The sequence below is a fragment of the Anabrus simplex genome, chromosome 2 (assembly GCF_040414725.1).
Source record: "Anabrus simplex isolate iqAnaSimp1 chromosome 2, ASM4041472v1, whole genome shotgun sequence".
In the NCBI taxonomy this organism is placed as follows: Eukaryota; Metazoa; Arthropoda; class Insecta; order Orthoptera; family Tettigoniidae; genus Anabrus; species Anabrus simplex.
Window position 1 is genome coordinate 368478184 of NC_090266.1, and position 14603 is coordinate 368492786.

Below are 14603 nucleotides of genomic sequence, written 5' to 3' on the forward strand. Positions count from 1 at the left end.
AACAACATAAATGCTTTATTAAGGTTTCGGAAAAGGGAAGATGTAACTAAGCAACGGGAGTTTTCGTCTTCTTCTTCTTCTTCTTCTTCTTCTTCTTCTTCTTCTTCTTCTCCCCCCCCACCACCACCGACCAAAACTCTAACTGCCCTTGAGGCGATAGAGGTGGGATCCCTCGCTGAATCGAGAGGAAAGCCAACCCAGGAGGGTAAATGGATTAAATACAAAATAAATAAACAGTATTATGTAGTTCTGTCTTCAGAGGTAAAACGAAAAATTCAAAGCACAGCAAAAGCGAGAGAGCAATGTGAGGTAAGTTCTCCGGTAAAGTTCGGGAAGATCGGCCGTACCGAAGAAGAAGAAGAAGAAGAAGAAGAAGAAGAAACTTGGGAGGAGAACCAGTACCTCGCCTCCAGATGGCCTCACATGCTATGCTGAGCACGGGCCGTGCAGAGGACGGGGAAAAAAATGAAATGGGCTATGGCTTATAGTGCCGGGGGTGTCCGAGGACATGTTCGGCTCGCCAGGTGCAGGTCTTTTGACTTGACGCCCGTAGGCGACCTGCTCGTCGTGATGAGGATGAAATGATGATGAAGACGACACATGCACCCAGTCCCTGTGCCAGCGGAATTAACCAATGATGGTAAAAATTCATGGCCCTGGCTGGAATCGAACCCGGAACCCCTGTGGCCAAAGGCCAGAACGCTAACCATTTAGCCATGGAGCCAGACAGAGGACAGGAAGAGTAGAAGGGATAGACAAGGAAGAATGGAGGAAGCGGCCGTGGCCTTAAGTTAGATACCATCCCTGCATTTGCCTGGAGGAGAAGTGGCAAACCACGGAAAACCACTTCCAGGATGGCTGAGGTGGGAATCGAAACCCCCTCTATTCAGCTGACCTCCTAACGCTGAGTGGACCGCGTTCCAGCCCTAGTACGTTTCAAATTTCGTGGCAGAGCCGGGAATGGAACCCAGGCCTCCGGGGGTGGCCGCTAATCACACTAACCACTACACCACAGAGGCGAATATCGTTACTTTTTACAAAATGTAATTTCTTCTTGTAATTTCATCATCATCATCATCTGTTTACCCTCCAGGTTCGGTTTTTCCCTGGGACATAGCGAGGGATCCCACCTCTACCGCCTCAAGGGCAGTGTCCTGGAGCTTCAGACTCTTGGTCGGGGGATACAACTGGGGAGTATGACCAGTACCTCGCCCAGGCGGCCTCACCTGCTATGCTGAACAGGGGCCTTGTGGAGGGATTGGAAGATTGGAAGGGATAGGCAAGGAAGAGGGAAGGAAGCGGCCGTGGCCTTAAGTTAGGTACCATCCCGGCATTCGCCTGGAGGAGAAGTGGGAAACCACGGAAAACCACTTCCAGGATGGCTGAGGTGGGAATCGAACCCACCTCTACTCAGTTGACCTCCCGAGGCTGAGTGGACCCCGTTCCAGCCCTCGTACCACTTTTCAAATTTCGTGGCAGAGCCGGGAATCGAACCCGGACCTCCGGGGGTGGCAGCTAATCACGCTAACCACTACACCACAGAGGCGGACTTGTAATTTACTTCTTGAAATTAAATTGTGGTCGTTACATTCCAGGCCTACATCGCACGGAGGCAGACATGAGAAAAAATAAAGTATGTTGAAGATAACTTGTTCAGTTGCCTCCATGGCTAAGGCGGCAGCGCACCGATCTTCACCGCTGGGTTCCGTGGTGTAAAACCCGGTCTCTCCCGTAAGATTTGTGCGGGACAAAGTGGAGGTGGGACAGGATTTTCTCTGGGTACTCCAGTTTCCCTGCCCCTTTCATTCCAGCAACACTCTCATATTTAATTTGTGAGTCATTAATCATTGACCCGGAGGAGTGCGACAGGCTTCGGCAGCCGACACAATTCCTAAGAATTCAATAACCTTCTACCTGGAACTCAGAATGGTTTCTAGAAAGGAAGAATTACCTATGACAGTTATGCACTGCTCACTACGGATACATACAGTATAAGACATTTGCTAAGAACAGTTACATGCTTGCCATTTTTCTGGACATTTCTGCTGCATACAACAATGTTGATATCTCAGAATTAGTGTCTAAATTGATGAACGTCGGCCTTCCCCATTCGATCATCAAGGGATTTTACAATCTTCTACACATTTTCACCCAGAATTACAATGTTACAGTATACTGACTATTTGTGTGTGCACACTAGTGCAAGCTCTCTACAAAATGTAGCAGCTCAAATGGCTTCAGCTGTATCTCAATTAGACCATTGGCTCCTAGAAAATAATTTATCCTTATCGCCTTCCAAGACTCAAATAGTGATATTTACGCCAAAATGCCTAAGAGTAACGCCCTTAACCTTGAACTTGGGACCGTACAACTTCAGAGTCAAACCTCAGGCAAGGTATTTTAGGTCTCGCATATGACACTCGACTGACATGGTCACCACATATATCTGAGATTACACCAAAACTGGAACGAACTCTGAATATTCTTCGTGCTCTCACCCGAACATGGTGGGGGCCTGATCTATGTGTGCTCCTTCTCTTATATCGCAGTTTGATCCGATCCAAAATAGATTATGGGAGTATGTTTTATCATAACGGAAGCAAAAAAGCTCTGCGCAAGCTGGACAGAATACAGTATAGCCGTGTCAGAGCCTGCATTGGAGCAATGGCTTCGACCCCAACAAATGCATTGTTACTAGAGTGCGCCAAACCTCCTATTGTTGTACTTCGACAGTATTTAGCAGACAGATTTGTATTAGCCAGGATCTATATCAATGGTCCACCAATCTGCAGCAGTCTGGCTGATTTAGAAACCGTTATGAGAGAGCACGGACACCGAAAATGGATGAAAAATATATGCCTTCTGAGCATCTTGAGTTTCTACACAAGTTTTGCCCTGCATTTGAGATTCCGCACTCCTACTTATTGTTTTCTATTCCAGTAAATCTTCTTACAACAGACTTACCTCCTCTAACCGGAGTCCAGTCTTACTTTGTAGAATATACTCAAAGCCAGTGGCCCAATGCTCTGCAGATCTTCACTGATGGCTGAAAAATGCCCTCACCGCCTGCAGTGGGATGCGCTTTTTACTGCCCCGCAACTGAAGAATCTCGTTTATTTACTTTACCAAATGACTGGACTATTTTTACAGCAGAAGACGTCGCTATTTCCGAAGCTCTAGCATACAGTTTAAGAATTAAACCTTCAATCGATGTGCACTTTCTTTGGATACCTAGCCATAAATGTATTCTTTTTTTTTTGCTACGGGCTTTACGTCGCACCGACACAGATAGGTCTTATGGCGACGATGGGATAGGAAAGGCCTAGGAGTTGGAAGGAAGCGGCCGTGGCCTTAATTAAGGTACAGCCCCAGCATTTGCCTGGTGTGAAAATGGGAAACCACGGAGAACCATTTTCAGGACTGCCGATAGTGGGATTCGAACCTACTATCTCCCGGATGCAAGCTCACAGCCGCGCGCCTCTACGCGCACGGCCAACTCGCCCGGTAAATGTAATCTACACAACGAATACGTTGACCGGCTCGCTAAAGCAGCAACGCATTTGGGCGAACGACTAGATTCACCAGTGTCTATTCGAGACTATGTGCCACGTATCAAGCAGTGTTCCCGGACGCAGATTGAAGAAGAATGGTATATTAAAAAAAGACAGCGGGGAAAACAATACGCTGCAGTCCAGCCATACTCTCCTCACTCATCTTGGTTCTCCATATGGAATGCTTGTCGCCGATACATCACTTCTCTTAGTCGCATGAGGTTCAATCAGAGCAGTTTTGCAAATCATCTCTACCGGATAGGAGTCCTAAATTTATTCGCCTTACTGTTCCTGTGACCGCCAAGCAATCGCTGACATCATCTTCTCCTGCCATCTTTATAATGAACAGCGGAAAACTTTTATAACCACTTTACTTTCATTGAACATCCAACTTACTCAACATACAGTGCATTTTATCACCCCAACAACCAGAGGTGTATAATGCAACCGCCATGTTCTTAAAAGACACCAATTTAAGATTATAAAGTTTGACGTGATTCTACATGGGAAAAAATAACTGAACATACTACAGTTGCAGTGTTTCAATTTCTTTGTGTGTGTGTGTGTGTGTGTTCTGTAAGGACTCAGAACGTATTCCCAGTGCAACATTATGGAAGATTCGTATGTTTCTATGTATTGGCAGTGTATATTTAATGTCTACATTTTGTATTCGAATTTATTTCTAGCTGACTGTTTGGTCTAGTACCTAAAGCCAATAATTTGTTTTAAAAGCTGACGGTCTATCTTGCATTAAACTATGCTCTCGTTTCGTATTTAATGGTAGTCCCAGTTGTGATACAGTGTGAATGAATTGCTGCAGTGTCAAATTCCTACGCTTCATTAATAATTACCCGATATATCACCCCTTGGCTGTGAATGACCCCTCATCAGAGGAAACTATCCGCCTTTTAATCCTTCCGTGCGCTATCTGCAAAGCAAACATGAAACTTATCTACGTACTGAAGATTATTATTATTATTATTATTATTATTATTATTATTATTATTATTATTATTATTATTATTATTATTCATACACTTCTCCACAGGGAATATGGGTAGTAACGGGGCACGGGATACACCAGGTACCTTACAATAATTGCAGTATTTACACATTATAACACAAATACAGGTAGGCTATATACAAACTGTAGATCACGGGATCTTCATTCTTGCAAGAGGAACGGTCACACAATGTTGTATGTTGACAGGAGGACAGAAAGTTGCATAATTTTGTAGATGTTCGGTGGAAGACCCAGATCTCGCAGACTCTTGTGAAGTGTGTGTGGGATGAGGCCGTTCACTGACAGAATCACAGGAACTATCCGTACCAGTTTCATCTTCCAGATCCTCTTGATCTCTTCTGCAAGTTCTTTGTACTTGTAGATTTTTTCATGGTACTTCCTGTCAATGTTGGTGTCACTGGGGATAGCGATGTCAATAACGAAAGTTGCCTCAGTTTTCTTGTTTACCAGTATGATGTCTGGTCTGTTATGGTTGACTGTTTTGTCTGTCACTACAGCAGTGTCCCAATAAAGCTTAATCGACTCGTTCTCCAGGAGTGGTGTTGGATGGTACTTGTTATTATTATTATTATTATTATTATTATTATTATTATTATTATTATTATTACCTCTTGGTCCAGCTACTTGGCTGAATAGTCAGCGTAGTAGCATTCGGTTCAGAGGACCTCAGGTTAGATTCCCGGCCGAGTCGGAAATTTCAATATGAAAAAATCAGTTCTTTGGCTCGTGGACCGGGTATTTGTGCTGCCCCTACAATTCTGCAACTCATACACCACAATACATTATCCCCCACGGCAATTATACGCAGTTTGCCATTCATAGCAGACCCTCGTTGGAAGGTCTGCCTTACAGCGGCTGCACCAAGCTTAGCAACAGCCACACGAAATTATCATTATCATTATTATTATTATCATTAGTATTGAGCCTCCGTGGCTCAGGGGGCAGTACATCGGCCTCTCACTGCCGAATTTCGTGGTTCAAATCCCTTTCGTTTCATGAGATTTGTCCTGGACAAAGCGGAGGCGGGACAGGATTTTCTCCAGGCACTCTGGTTTTCCGTCATCATTCATTCCAGCAACACTCTCCAGAATCATTTCATTTCGTCTGTCAATCATTAATCATTGCCCCAGAGGAGTGCGACAGGCTTTGGCAACCGGCACAATTCCTATTCTCACCGCTACATGGCGGCTTCATTCATTTCATTCCTGACCCAGCCGAATGACTGTAAACAGACTGTGATTATTATTATTATTATTATTATTATTATTATTATTATTATTATTATTATTATTATTATTATTATTATTATTATTATTATTATTATTATTATTACCTGATCTTTTCTCTAGTTATCTGGGATCGGCACTCACGTGAATTAAACCCAGTTTTACGGCTGTGGACTCTTCCTTTTGGCAATGCTATGTGAAGAGAATTGTTTTGCTATTTGTTTTACGTAGTACCGACACAGATAGGTCTTATGGCGACGGTTGGGTAGGAAAGGCCTAGGAATGGGAAGGAAGTGGCCGTGGCCCTAATTAAGGTACAGCCCCAGCATTTGCCTGGTGTGAACATGGGAAACCACGGAAAACCATTGAAGAGATGTATTCCATATTGTGTGTTTCAGTGTTGGTTGGGAGTGTGATATGAAGACCATCACAAATACCATCTCCCCGAGCTAGGGGAAGGGGAATTAACCAACCGCTGCTAAACTCTGCTGCCATGCCGCGAATCGAACCCGCCCGATGCTCTATGAACCGAAGACAACTACGGTATGCTGACCATTCAGTCAAGGAGCAGGGCAGTGAAAATGTTATGCATCGAAATTACCTGCAGATTTTAAATTGAAGAGTTTACATGAAGGTTACTTATTAATTGTTATTTTTATATTTTGTTTAATGAGTATACGTTAGAATGCAAAGCGAGTTTCATCGAAATACGAAGCCCGGTTTTATCTTACCTCACTTCAATCTATCGCCATAAATCTGTATTTTATCCAAGTACGAGAAAAGTAATCAGTATTCTAACCTGACACACGAGAATGTACAAGAGTATCTCAGATTTACTCTTAGTCCATACCTTCTTCACCCGACCAGTAAGCGAGCGAGTTGGCCGTGCGGTTAGGGCCGCGCACCTGTGAGCTTGCATCCTGGAGATAGTGGATTCGAACCCCTCTGTCGGTAGCCCTGAATATGGTTTTCCGTGGTTTCCCATTTTCACACCAGGCAAGTGCACCTTAATTAAGGACACGGCCGCTTCCTTCCCACTCCTAGGCCTTTTCTTTCTTTCCCATCGTCGCCATAAGACCTGTCTGTGTCGGTGCGACGTAAAACAAATTGTAAAAAAAAACTAACTCGACCAGTGATTGAAGATTCGTTTCAGGCCTCAATCTGATGAGGCAATATGTCTACATGTGCTAAGTTCCCTAAATTAACTACTAATATATGTTTATTTATGGCTAGTCCGGCTGCTTGACTGAATTATCAGTGTCACGGTCTTCACATCAGAGGGTCTGGGGTTCGATTTCTAGCCGGCCGAGTTCGGTTAATTCGTCAATTCCTTTGACCAAGTGTTGGTCTTGGTAATCCAGTAATCGGGAGATCGTGGTTCGAGCCCCACTGTCGGCAGCCCTGAAGATGGTTTTCCATTTTCACACCAGGCAAATGCCGGGGCTGTACCTTAATTAAGGCCACGGCCGCTTCCTTCCACTTCCTAGACCTTTCCCATCCCATCGTCGCCATAAGACATATCTGTGTCGGTGCGACGTAAAACAAATAGAAAAAAAAAAGGTACACAACTCACGACACACTACACCACCAATCAATACAGAAATACGAAACAGTGAATACAATCATCCACATATGTTTAACGTTGGAAAAGGCATCCGGCCGAAAAACAGGGTCATTACAACGTGCGTAACATATTTCGTACCTGCAACCCCACCAGGTGGCGTTAAATGCGCTGAAAAATGGAGGAGAAGAAGAAAGATGTGTTAAGAACTCCTTCAAGCACATACGAAAATAACTGCTTACAAAACTACCGGTCCTGCAAACGATTAGACCTCGTGCGCACAGTGTTGCCAACTTAGCGGAATTTCCGCTAAATTAGGCGGAATCAGAAGACCGTCAGCGGAGAAATATATCATTTAGCGGACAGCGGATTTTTTGGCGGAATTCTAGATTTATTATAGCGGAATTCAGTGTTTTATCCATTTTACGTTTTATTTAAAAATTGTACTCCAGTCTGTCTTCGAGCTATTGCGTATTTCTTGTCAAGAGCTAGCAGTCACATGAGGAAAACACGTTATTTGGATTTGATGTTATGAGATCATGGTATCATAAATTTGTAATGCGTGGGGAAAGGGTACTTATCTCTTCGTTGACGAATGACGACAGATAATGAAACTGAGAGTAGCATTTACAGTATATTGCTATGAAGGAAGACCGTTCTGTGTGTGGCCCTTGAGGTAGGGAATTCACCTAGTTTGCACCCGGCACTAAAACGCCTACAAGTTTTAGCTCGCCGGCTCGCAGGCAGAGGGGTAATCCCAGTGAAACTCATAGATCAGGTGAGTGCAGACATTTACTTTTTATTATTATTATTATTATTATTATTATTATTATTATTATTATTATTATTATTGCACATTTTTATTGCTCATTATTTAAGATCGGATTTCCTGGCGGAAGTTTAGGGATTTTTAGTACTAATTAGCGGATCTTGAAAATATAAGTTGGCAACACTGCGTGCGCATGGATGTTGCTGCGCTCTGGTGGCAAGTTGCTCGAATAGTTCATGTGACTCGCTCTCGTCAGTGAAGTGGAGCAACGCGATTATTAGGCTGCCTTTGTTGAGGTACGAAATCAAGTTCGAGATGGAAGAAAGTCCTACAAAGAGTAGAACAAATTGTTCTGTTGTTGGATGTAACTACTCCTATAGAAATTGTCCGCCTGGGACGAAGTTCTTCGTATTCCCAAACAATAAACAACACATTCATAGAAGGAACGCTTGGCTGTTGGCTTTAAGACGGGACACGAGTGATGGTAAACTATGGTATCGTACAAATAATTCACGTGTTTGTAGTCGGCATTTTATAAACGGAACACCGACAAGAGATCCTGACAGTCCCGGTAACATACCGGGGCTCTACATGAAGCCATATTTATCGCATCAGCATCAACAAGGTGAGGGCGGTAGAGTAACTGCGAGATACAAGAGGCTAAAAATGAGAAGAGTGAAGGAAGTGTGATGGAGCATGGATCATTCAGTGACGCGAGCACACAGACAGATATTGTGACCGTATATAGTAACAAGACTGATGTGAATATATTGTATTCTTCTTTGAGAAATAATTGCGACGCATAAGTCCAGGCAAATCTGCCTATTCCTCGAGTGAACAAACAAACAATGTCTGACCCTTGTTTAAAACAAGACTGTGGTGTTCATGTAGACCTTGTGGATAAGAAGCATTATTTTGTGGATACCAGTCAATGAAAGGAAACGAACATCATGTTGTTGAAATAGGAGTGTAAAGCTGGCAGTGTTCCGTATATTGTTATCGTTGTTACAGTCTGTCCATCATAATTGTACTCTTGACAAGGAAAATATGTTACTTCTGTCAATTGAAGTGCAAACTGGGTATTAGTTTTGCTGGTCTCGGTGTTAAGTTTAACAGTCACAGGACTACGGCTTCTGCTGCCTTTAAATTTGCACTCTATCATATTTTTGAGAAAACAAAGAAATGTAGTATGCCAAATTCCTTTAAACGTCATTTTGAAAATTGCACGAGCATTCTAGATTGCAGTGAAGTGTCCTGTGAAAGACCTTAAAGTGTTCGTCAAAGAATTTTAATGTTCTCTCATTATAAAAATTAATTCACTGTAAAATTTCTGGTTGCCATTACTCAGTCAGATTATATTTCTTTTCTTTCTAAATGTTATGGTGGAAGAGCGACTGACATTACCGTACATTCCGGTATACTAAATCATATTCAACCAGGAGACCTTGTTATGTGTGATAAAGTGTTCCCACAGATAAAAACGTGCATTGAAAATAAGAACGGAGTAATTACAATGCTACCGTTTGCACTTAACCCACAGGAAGTAGGAAACACATACGATAGCATCCGTCAGAATTCGTGTTGAAAGAGCCATACATAGAATGAAGGTTTATAAAATATTAAGTAACCGAGTAACCATGGATTTGGTACCTCATTTGGACAAGACTGTTCATCTCATAGGTGTCTTAGTGAACTTCAGTCCTCCGATCATTAAAGCAGACGACTAGTATCTTTTAGGTAGGACCTAAACTTAGACATGATGAAGTTATATACTTATTGAATTGTGCATGATTACATCAATTTAGTTGACTGTTTTTTATTTTATAGTTTTATTTCTAACTCGAGTAGAAATTATATCATGTTTCAAAAGTTTGAATAGTGGTAAAATCTATGCATGAGAATGGCTACATTGTAACACTATGTATAACGCTTGAAAATTAGCGGAAGGCAATGTTGAAAATAAAACCTTCCTACTGTGGGAATAATATTTGAAAGGAATTTTTTATTTCTGGAGACACCCACTTTCACACTTTTCTTTGGAGAATATACAAGAAAGTCACAGGAGTTGAGGTTCAAAATATACAATGATGCCTGTACCTGGGTGTAATACATACGAGTGTTTGCTTTAACTTGATATCACCATCAATGCCAATATACAAATATGGAATATTACACATGTTGTCATCAACACGGGCTTTTCCCGACACGAGTAAGGGCACTTAATCTCCAAAAGAGAAACAGTTCTGACCTAGCACTATCTCATCCGGACTACAGCAGAGCCAGGGTTGTTCTTCATTTATTAACAAACCCAGATGACACACGCAGCATTGGGACAATAAACAGAACTCATTATCTCTGCCATATCTCACTACAGGACTGTTTATGTGTTTAGAAATAAGGAGCTGAGTTGCCAGTTTATTAAAATCTCTACTCTGCAGTGTCATAATGATCTTGTGTACACTCTGGCTGGCCGATATGCGTAATTTTCTTTGATGGAACCACGCAGGATTTTTAGACTGGGCTCTAGTCTCAATCGCAATAGTATGAGTCAGCGATTTTGTGACTTTTACGTTGTTATAATAAAAATTCGGGACGTCACTTGGCAACGTGCACTCATAAATGTTTGGCACCAATGATATCTTGCCACTTGGCAAGTAATTTATTCCATAGCATCTAAAGAGTTTATTAACGTTTTGAAGGTCTAATTGCTGAAGACACTGAAGTAAAAAACTTGTTTCGCTCTGTTCTATAGCATCATCCACGGAATTGGAGATTATTAAGGATTCACTTTCACACTCGGCCTTCAAAATTCTTGTAAAAGCACAGTCTATAATTTTCTCATATGGTTCAAATCCTTCACTTTCCTATACGCTACAAACTTGCCGCTTACTTAATCTGTCCTTGAACATTTCTCCTAAATGTTCACCTTTAGAATATTCCGCGGCAATATTCTTAGGTTTTCCCATTGTTGCAGGAAGGAAGTCGCGAAGAATCTCTTTCTGTATTAATATAAACGCAACGCGCAGCAATGTGCTTTCAGCATTTGGAAAGGTCTGTTTTGCATTCACACTCGGCTGACTGAACATTCCTGTTGCAATCGATTTGTTAAATGTTAAAACAAGACTAGCATTAATTAATGAAAAAATAATTTACAACGGCAATGGACACAGGAAATATGTACTGTATAATAAAGTTATGTTTAAAATTAATAGTCTATATTTACATATGATTTATGGTGCAAAAAGAAAGGCAACTATTACGTTAAGTTTAACTGCATAACGTGGTTGATTAATTCTCGTTTCTCTCAAACTGAAGCTGGATATTTCTTCTGCCCATCGTTCTTTCACCTCGAAAATGTGATTAGTGATTACTTTTATTGAGCTGTCCGCCTTTCTTTAGCGCAGAAGCTCTGAAATACGACTTATGCCACCAAATATTCTGAAAGCCCGCACAAATCTCTATGGGCGACATTTCAGCGTTAAATAGCTTCCTTCACTGTCACACTTGATTCACCCGTACAAGCCACTACAAACACTCGTTACACAGATGTTATGAGCGAGTTGCAGGACCTGGGATGCAGGCGGGCCCGTGCCTTTAGGGGGCCCCGCATACAATAATATAAAAATATAATATAATTCCGGTAATATCATATAAATCCGGTAATTCGCGTAATCGCGTGGGCGCGTGATGCAATAATTAATCTGTGCATTTGCTAAGTAATGGCATTTGAGTGCATGACTCATTCACACATGCGAAGCGTGAGTTCATATTATTTTTTGAAGGCTTTAATCGGAGACTGATCGTCCCACGCACACACGTCCTGTAAGGGAAAGGAGATAGGTAATATGAATTTCCCTGCGATGTTATTGATGCGTTGATGACAGCATTTGGATGTTCTGACCATGTCAGCGTCAACTCTAAGCTCGCAAGAAATTTTATTATAAGCCTTATGGGGAATATTTCGTATATAGAATAAAACTTCGAATCGCTAATTGCATACCATTCTCCTTTCGTCTCATCAACAGTTAATCTATCAAATCAAATCTCACTTCTGAAGCATTAAATGGCAGTCAACGAGTCAAACTCAGTTTGAACGAGCCGGGACCTCATAGTTGGCAGTTCAGCAGCTTGTCCGCTACACCCCGCAGGCAGTCAAGACCTATTAAATACACTGACTGACAGAGCAAATGCAACACCAAGAAGGAGTGGTCAGAACTTTATGCCAATTGCAGGGTAGACTGACGTCACTGAGGTATGCTCATGATGTGAAATGCGCCGCTGTGCTGCGCACGTAGCGAACGATAAATGGGACACGGCGTTGGCGAATGGCCCACTTCGTACCGTGATTTCTCAGCCGACAGTCATTGTAGAACGTGTTGTCGTGTGCCACAGGACACGTGTATAGCTAAGAATGCCAGGCCGCCGTCAACGGAGGCATTTCCAGCAGACAGACGACTTTACGAGGGGTCTGGTGATCGGGCTGAGAAGGGCAGGTTGGTCGCTTCGTCAAATCGCAGCCGATACCCATAGGGATGTGTCCACGGTGCAGCGCCTGTGGCGAAGATGGTTGGCGCAGGGACATGTGGCACGTGCGAGGGGTCCAGGCGCAGCCCGAGTGACGTCAGCACGCGAGGATCGGCGCATCCGCCGCCAAGCGGTGGCAGCCCCGCATGCCACGTCAACCGCCATTCTTCAGCATGTGCAAGACACCCTGGCTGTTCCAATATCGACCAGAACAATTTCCCGTCGATTGGTTGAAGGAGGCCTGCACTCCCGGCGTCCGCTCAGAAGACTACCATTGACTCCACAGCATAGACGTGCACGCCTGGCATGGTGCCGGGCTAGAGCGACTTGGATGAGGGAATGGCGGAACGTCGTGTTCTCCGATGAGTCACGCTTCTGTTCTGTCAGTGATAGTCACCGCAGACGAGTGTGGCGTCGGCGTGGAGAAAGGTCAAATCCGGCAGTAACTGTGGAGCGCCCTACCGCAAGACAACGCGGCATCATGGTTTGGGGCGCTATTGCGTATGATTCCACGTCACCTCTAGTGCGTATTCAAGGCACGTTAAATGCCCACCGCTACGTGCAGCATGTGCTGCGGCCGGTGGCACTCCCGTACCTTCAGGGGCTGCCCAATGCTCTGTTTCAGCAGGATAATGCCCGCCCACACACTGCTCGCATCTCCCAACAGGCTGTACGAGGTGTACAGATGCTTCCGTGGCCAGCGTACTCTCCGGATCTCTCACCAATCGAACACGTGTGGGATCTCATTGGACGCCGTTTGCAAACTCTGCCCCAGCCTCGTACGGACGACCAACTGTGGCAAATGGTTGACAGAGAATGGAGAACCATCCCTCAGGACACCATCCGCACTCTTATTGACTCTGTACCTCGACGTGTTTCAGCGTGCATCGCCGCTCGCGGTGGTCCTACATCCTACTGAGTCGATGTCGTGCGCATTTTGTAACCTGCATATCGGTTTGAAATAAACATCAATTATTCTTCCGTGCCGACTCTGTTTTTTCCCCAACTTTCATCCCTTTCGAACCACTCCTCCATGGTGTTGCATTTGCTCTGTCAGTCAGTGTATATTATTAAAGCTTACCATAATGAATAATCCCTTTGTTTATATAAATTGACAATATGCTGCATTATTTCCTCCTGCTGTGACTGAATTTGCATTAGTTGTTTATAGGTTTGCCTTCGGGCTGAGCAGCGGTTGCTTGATATGCCATTGCCCTCAGGGTTGTTGCGCCGTGGGGTTCGGTTTGGTTTTATTTATAGGTTTTACATTTTATTTTAGAGGGCCCGAATTTTTATTTTTGCAGGCCGATCAGTATCACATTAGTTACGCCCCTGATTCTGTTTATACCTTCTCAGTGAACTGGTGTAATTTGCTCCACGAGCTTGGTTATGTAACTGACTATTCTTAATTAGTACACGAGTGGTAATGTCGACATTGAGGTGAATGTAAATGGAAGGAGATTTTCGAATTGACACGGATCACGTTCATAAAATTTCATGGTCCTCACGACCCTCCTACATGTCAATCAATCAATCAATCAATCAATCAATCAATCAATCAATCAATCAATCAATCAATCAATCAATCAATCAATAAATCAATCAATCAATCAATCAATCAATCAATCAATCAATCACTACTGATCTGCATTTAGGGCAGTCGCCCAACTGGCAGATTACCTATCTGTTGTTTTCCTAGCCTTTTCTTAAATTATTGGAAAAGAATTGGAAATTTATTGAACATCCCCCTTGGTAAGTTCTTCCAACCCTTAACTCCCCTTCGTATAACTGAATATTTGCCCCAATTTGTCCTCTTGAATACCAAATTTTTATTCATACTAGCAATTACCCGCGGCTTCGCTCGCGTGGATTTCGTAATTTGATCAGAGTAATCGTTCCTCAGCATTGTACTAAAAGGCTATCTGAAAATTCCTAAAGTATAAAAACT